This window comes from Triticum aestivum, chromosome 4D (assembly GCF_018294505.1).
Source record: "Triticum aestivum cultivar Chinese Spring chromosome 4D, IWGSC CS RefSeq v2.1, whole genome shotgun sequence".
Taxonomy (NCBI): Eukaryota; Viridiplantae; Streptophyta; class Magnoliopsida; order Poales; family Poaceae; genus Triticum; species Triticum aestivum.
The window spans coordinates 53,622,820-53,631,010 of NC_057805.1; positions in this window are offsets into that span (position 1 = coordinate 53,622,820).

The window sequence follows — 8,191 nt, forward strand, 5'->3', positions numbered from 1 at the left end:
CGAGGGGCGACGAGGGCGGCGGCGTACAGGGCTTCCCGAGGCGGCGGCGTCGGGCTCCTGCTCCGGCGGGTCCTCTCAGCGGCGGGACGGCTTCGGGTCGGGGCGGGGTGAGAAGAGGGGCGGCGGAAACGAGCGGGACTCGGGGCGGCGGCGGTCTCCGTCTCGGTCTCCACGAGGGAGACGAGGCGCGGGGCTGGGCTGGGCCGTCGGCTGGGTTTCGGCCCAGTCGGCGCTCGTGAGTTTTTTTTAAATAATTTCGCCGAACCTAAAAAAAATCGTAGAAAAATAAATAAAAAATCCAAAAATGCCAAAACAAATTTTCACAGTCTAATTAAAATAATTAGAACGAGATGAACATTTTCTTGGCCCAAAAATGCAGTTTTGAAAACGTGCAATTTTTCTAATGCAATTAAAATTGCAATTAAAATCCGAATAAAAACAAATATTTGATTTTAATATTTTTCCTCCAATATTTCAATTATTTTGGAGAAGTCATATTTTCTCCTCTCATTTATTTTAATACGAAATATTTTTCGGAGAGGAAAATAATTAAAACCAAAAATCCTCATTTCATCATTTGATAAAAATCAAATATGAAAACAGCGAAAAATCCCCAACTCTCTCCGAGGGTCCTTGAGTTGCTTAGGATTTTCGAGGATTTGCCAAAATGCAATAAAATATGCTATGCAATAATGATCTAATGTATAACATTCCAAATTGAAAATTTGGGATGTTACAAACCTACCCCCTTAAGATGAATCTCGCCCTCGAGATTCGGGTTGGCTAGAAAATAGGTGAGAGTGGTTCTTCCGTAGATCTTCCTCTCGCTCCCAGGTGGCTTCGTCCTCGGTATGGTGACTCCACTGAACTATGCAAAACTTGATAACCTTGCTGCGGGTGACTCGGCTGGCATACTCAAGAATCTTAACTGGTTTCTCCTCATAGGTCAAGTCACTATCCAGCTGAATCGCTTCCAATGGCACCGTATCTCTCAGTGGTATCTCAGCCATCCCTGCGTGGCACTTCTTCAACTGGGAAACGTGAAATACATCATGAACTCCTGACAATACTTCCGGCAATTCCAGTTTGTAAGCAACTTCTCCCATATGCTCCAAAACTTTGTATGGTCCTACAAAACGTGGCGCTAACTTTCCCTTAACTCCAAAGCGCTTCACTCCTCGAAGTGGTGATACTCGTAGGTAAACTCTGTCTCCGACTTCGTAAACTGTCTCCTTGCGTTTAGAATCCGCATAATTCTTCTGCCTGGACTGGGCTACCTTGAGCCTATCGCGAATCAATTTCACCTTCTGTTCTGATTCCTTGATCAAGTCTGGTCCAAACAACTGGCGGTCTCCAACTTCATTCCACAACAAGGGTGTTCTACACCTCCTTCCGTACAAAGCTTCGAAAGGGGCCATCTTCAAACTGGTTTGATAACTGTTGTTGTAAGAAAACTCTGCATACGGCAAATTGTCGTCCCAACTAGATCCATAATCTAGCGCACAAGCTCTCAGCATATCTTCCAAAATCTGATTGACTCTCTTGGTATGTCCGTCTGTCTATGGGTGAAAGGCTGTACTGAACTCTAGCCTGGTACCCAAAGTTTCATGTAACTGATTCCAAAACTTCGAAGTAAACTGGGTTCCTCTATCTGATACAATGGTCCTCGGAACTCCATGCAGACATACGATCCTGGTCATGTATATCTTTGCCAACTTAGCACTGGTGTAAGTGGTCTTCACTGGGATGAAATGAGCTACTTTCGTCAAGAGATCGACTACAACCCATATTGAGTCATAGCCGGAACAAGTCCTGGGCAATCCCGTGATAAAATCCATGCCTAGTTTATCCCATTTCCATTCGGGTATCGGCAATGGCTATAGCAATCCTGCTGGCTTCTGATGCTCTGCCTTCACTCTCTGACATACATCACAAACTGCTACATACTCCGCAATATCCTTCTTCATTCCGGTCCACCAGAAAGTATCCTTCATATCCAAATACATCTTGGTATTTCCTGGGTGAATCGAATACGGCGAATCATGGGCCTCTTGCAAGATCAACTTCTTGATCTCTGCATTGGGCACATCAACGCGGTCCTCAAACCATAAGGTATCGTGCTCATCCTCACGAAATCCCTTGGCTTTTCCTTTACTCATCCTTTTCTTTATTTCTGCAATCTCCTTGTCTATCTTCTGAGCTTCCCTGATCTTTTCCATCAAGGTAGACTGAATCTCCAACGTTGCTAAATAGCCTCTTGGAACTATCTCCAAACATAGCTCGCGAAGATCCTCGGCTAATAATTTCGGTAACTCTCCGGTCATGAGGGTGTTAACATGGCTCTTGCGGCTCAACGCATCAGCTACTACGTTAGCCTTCCCTGGGTGATAATGCAATCTCATATCATAATCCTTAATGAGCTCCAACCATCTCCTTTGCCTGAGATTCAACTCCTTCTGCGTGAAAATGTACTTCAAACTCTTGTGATCCGTGTACACCTCACAGTGATTTCCGGTGAGAAAATGTCTCCATGTCTTCAACGCATGTACTACGGCTGCTAACTCCAAATCATGGGTGGCATAATTCTTCTCATGGGGTTTAAGTTGTCGTGAAGCATATGAAACAACTCTTCCCTCCTGCATTAGCACTGCTCCAAGTCCTCGACGTGAAGCGTCGCAATATACTTCATAATCCTTGCGTTGATCTGGCAGAATCAGCACTGGTGATGTAACCAAACGTTTCTTCAACTCTTGGAAACTAGCTTCACATTCCTCAGTCCAATTGAATTTGATGTCCTTCTTTAACAGCTCTGTCATGGGCTTAGCAATCCTCGAGAAATTCTTAATGAACCTCCGGTAGTATCCTGCAAGTCCAAGAAAACTCCGGATCTCTCCAACTGATGTGGGTGATTCCCAGTTTGTCACAGTGTCGACTTTGGCGGGGTCTACTGCTATTCCTTCTCCGGATATAACATTTCTGAGGAATCCAACTTCCTTCAACCAAAACTCACATTTGCTGAACTTGGCGTATAACTGATGTTCTTTGAGCTTCTCAAGTACCAAACGCAAATGCTCCTTATGCTCCTCTTCGTTCTTTGAGTAGACCAAAATGTCATCAATGAACACTATGACAAACTTATCCAAAAACTCCATAAACACTTTGTTCATCAGGTTCATGAAATAGGCAGGTGTGTTAGTCAGACCAAATGACATAACGGTATACTCGTACAACCCATACCTGGTGGTAAAAGCCGTCTTGGGTATATCCTGCTCTCGAATCTTCAACTGATGGTATCCTGATCGTAGATCGATCTTGGAAAATACCTCAGCTCCTTGTAATCGGTCAAACAGATCATTGATCATCGGCAGTGGGTACTTATTTTTGATGGTCACTTCATTCAATCCACGATAATCAACAACCATCCTCAACGATCCATCTTTCTTCTCCACTAGAAGTACGGGTGATCCCCAAGGTGAAGAACTTGGGCGAATATAGTCTTTATCCAATAACTCCTTAATCTGCTTCTTAATCTCCTCCAAATCTTTTGCGGGCATTCTGTACGGTCTCGATATTGGCCCTGTGCCTGGCAAAAGCTCAATCAAAAACTCTATGTCTCTATCTGGTGGCATGCCTGGCAACTCTTCTGGAAATACATCCGGGTAATCCTTCACCACTGGTACTTCTTCCTGTACAACTCCTGATAAGGAATTTACTTGAGTCCTCTTCGGCACATGTCGGGATACATACTTAATCCTTCTCCCTTCTGGGGTGGTAAGCAAAATCAACTTACTGGCACACTCAATGTTCCCTCCATACTTCGATAACCAATCCATGCCTAATATCACATCCAATCCTTGCGATTCCAGTACTATTAGGTCCGAGGGAAACACGTAGTTACCAATCCTTAATGGTAACCAATCACACCATAAACTAGCCATATACTCTGCTCCTGGCGAGGTTACTAACATGGGTGACCTAAGGGCTTGGGTTGGCAGTTTATACTTATCCACAAATCCCCTTGATATGTATGAATGTGATGCACCAGTATCAAAAAGAACGATTGCAGTAAATGACTTAACCAAAAACTTACCTATTACTGCATCTGGCTGAGCTTCAACCTCCTCCACGCTAACGTGGTTCACATGTCCTTTGTTGAAAGGGTTCGGCTTCTTCCCAGAGCTTCCATTGCCATTTCCATTCTGGGCTTCAGGACATTCATTGGCATAATGTCCAGTCTTCTGGCACTTAAAGCAAGTGACTTGGCTCAGGTCTCTCTTAGCCGGGGTTGAAGGGTTGGTACAGTTCTGGCCATTGCTTCCTCCATTCCCATTACCATTCTTGGGGCCATTATGGTTGTGCGAACTACCTCCTCCATGGGTATGCTGAAACTGTCCTCCCGATTTCGGGGTAAAACGTGGCTTCTGCTGAGCTCCAGAATTGTACTTCCCTTGTCCATACTTCCTTTTACGGTTTTCAATCTGCTGCTGCTTCCCTTCAATCATGAGAGCTCTATCTACCAACTCCTGGTAGTTGTTGAAGGTTGCTACCATCAACTGCATGCTCAGCTCATCATTTAGTCCTTCCAGAAACTTCTCCTGCTTGGCTGCATCTGTAGCAATGTCATCTGGAGCATAACGTGCTAACTTACTAAAGTCCTCCACATACTGGCCTACGGTGCGTCCTCCTTGGCGTAGGTTGCGAAACTCACGCTTCTTCATAGCCATAGCTCCTGCTGAAACATGGGCAGTACGGAAAGCTTGCTGAAACTGGTCCCATGTGACAGTGTCAACAGGGTGTGTGGCTGTGTAATTCTCCCACCATGATGCTGCGGGTCCATCAAGCTGATGTGCGGCAAATCGCACTCTCTCCGCATCTGTGCATCCTGCAGTGGTCAACTCCCTTCCAACTTTGTGGAGCCAATCATTTGCAACAATCGGCTCGGTGCTGCTGGAAAACACCGGCGGATTTAGCCTCAAGAAACGGCTAAGTGATCAACAGGTGGTGGTGGTGGGTTGTTGTTGTTGTTGTTGCCTTGGTTCTATACTAACACTTGCATTAGGGCATTCTGCTGCTGAATCAACTGAGTGATCTCCGGTGGGAAAACAAATCCGGTGTCGCGTCTCGGAGGCATCTGATAGGTTTAGAAAAGATGAGAATTTAGAATAGAATGAGGTCTAGAGAGAAAACACTACCCATATGCACATGAGACAACACAATCAATATCACTCAATCAATTCAAACAAGGCATACAATCGATCTAACTATCGTTACAAAGTGCTCGGACTATACTATATACATGGGGGAATACTACTACTGATTATGGTGGTCTACTAGAAATTTTGATCGGTCGAAGACTCCATGATATCTGCTCCAGCTTCATCAACAAAGTCATCTTCACTAGGGTCTGAGTCAGTGTCGTCGATGATGATGTAGTTATCCGGGCAAGTAGAATCGTCATCTTCTCCTCCTGGAGCTGGGTCTCCCATGAATACTCCGATCTTCTTTATCAGGTCGTCATTCTTCTCCAACAACGTGGCGATCTCCTCCTCATATCCATCGCACGTAGACTTGAGTTCTTCCTCCAACTCCGTGATCTTGGTCAATGCCTTCTTCAGATCTAACATGTCTGCGCACATCTGGTTCTCCTGGCGACGAATGTGTTGGTTTTGCTCCTGGACGAAAGCTGCAATTGATCCATCCTTCTTGGTGCTGATCATCTCCCATTGCTCATCTCGGCGTCCACAAATCTGATAAATAGTATCCTTAAGCTCCCTGTGGTAGACTTCTCCAATGCGTCCCATAGAGATGTGGGCTGCCATGCTCTTCCCTAAACTCCAGGTTGGTGCATCAAAGGAAAACTCTATAGGCTCAGTGACTGGCGTAAACGTCCTTCCTGGAACTTGAACTTGAATCTTCCAGCACTCCTCTTCTGGTAGTGTGGCGTTGTAGGTCTCGGTGAAGCTTGGTATTCCGATGTTCAGGTACTTAGTGACTTCCTTCAAGTGTCGTCCAAAAGGTGTATCTTCATCCGGTTGCATGAACTTGTTCCTTGCATCCGCCATTCCTAAAAGAGTAGAAAGTGGAGAGGAGTCAGAAATGAGAAGAGAGTAGTGTTCTAGGGTTTAAGCTTAGTGGTCGTGTCCTACAGTTAGCGTGTGCTCTGATACCATCTTTGTAGCGATCAGACCTCAAATAGTCTGACCTACCGTGCACCAGTGTCATCCCTGGATCAGTAATGCTGACATGCACAGTACAAATGGAGGATTTATAATAGAGTAGCAATCACACACTTATTACAATGAGTATCTCAAGAGAGAAATAAGTATGACAAATATGGCTTAAGGCCATCTAATACGATAACAGCGGAAGACTTGGAAGATAAGTGAGTCCATCAACTCCAACGGCATCACTGAGTATAAGACCATGACCTAAGGCACCTTACTCGTCGTCTGAAAAGTCTGCAACATGAAACGTTGCAGCCCGAAAACGGGCCAGCACATGGAATATGCTGGCAATGTAACACATAGAGAGTAATGAACATAATAATGCTATACTACATGCATATATGGCTGGTGTTAAGCTCTATGGTTACAGTTTTGCGAAAAGCCAATTTTTCCCTACTGCAAAGGAATAAATTTTATTTAACTATCATGGTGGTTGTTAAACATTGAGAATGGTTGACAGCATTCTCAATCCCAATTAAGTATCATCATTAACCCAACAAAATTAATTAAAGTAACATGATGAGATTCACATGATAATCCAAGTACTAGATACTCAAGATGTCCATAACCGGGGACACGGCTAACCATGATTAGTTTATACACTCTGCAGAGGTTTGTGCACTTTTCCCCACAAGACTCGATCTCCTCCGTTGGGATTCTCGCACTTCATTGTGTTTGAGAAACGGATGACCGAGACACAGTCTTTCAGAAGCGTTAACTCTCTACTCTGGGTAGACAGTACCACCTACATCCCCTACATCTTCTAGTCTACCTCTTCAAGAGCTCACACAACCTACTCAACTATGCTAGAGCCCATAATAGCTTGCGGCTGCACACGGAAGTTTCTAGCATGAATAATCTCATGATCCCTTTGAACCTGGGTGGCGGTCCAAAAGAAAACAGGCAATCCTGGAATACCCAGGTACCTCAATCCACCCAGATGTGAGTTTTAGTTGCCACCTTAAGGTTAACCATTATTTAACAATCTCACATCTGTCATGGTAACACTCAAACCCAATCCACGTCTACTAGCATAGCATAGCAATATAAGCAAACGTAGAAGTAACTCCCGAAGGTTTGATAATAAACAGGTAATAGGTACTACCTCAACTACTTCCCAATTCCCACAGCTTAATTAGATCCTAACCATGCAATGTTTGAGGGTTGGTCTAATGCAATAAAACTGGGTAGTAAAAGAAGTATGATCAAAGTGTTACTTGCCTTGCTGATGATCCGTGAAACCTAGAGATTCGAAGTAGCAAGCGGCGCACTCCGGGTACTCTATCGCAAACAAACAAGCAAACAATAAGCACTCATCTAATGCACAGGTAAAACTCAAATAAAGATCTAACCAGAAAGTTCAACTTAAGAATTCCGGTTTGCAAAACGAATCGAATCAAACGAAGCAACGAAAGTCAAACGGCGAAGGAAACAAGCTTCGTTTACTAATCTGGATCTAAGTCAAATTTTACAGTAACAAAAACTTGTTTGAATAGGTTAAACGGAAAGAGAATTTCGAGACGAAACTCTAGGCGCTTGAATCGCCTGATTCCGATAAACGAGCTAAAAGATAAACCAGAACGAAAATCTGATCAGAAATCACGATCTGGAATAATCACGAAAAATCCGACAAAAAAGAAAACTGACGAACAGTTAAACGAACGGACGTTCGTTAACTGCGACTAACCGGCGAACACGTTCGTTAAAACGAACGGATCGGTGAACGTTCACTAACTAACTAAACCAAAAAAAAGATAAACCGATCTATTCAAAAAAATCTAGGGTTTCGAAAAAAATAAACCGAACGGTTTTTTTTAAAACGGTACGGCAGCGGCTTCTGCTACCTCGGTCTGGCGGAACTCCGGCGGGGTCGGGACGGGGCTTCGGCGGGTTCGGGAGAGGGCGGCGAGGGCGGCGGGGCACGGGCGTCGTCGGGGGCGGCGAGGGGCGACGAGGGCGGCGGCGTA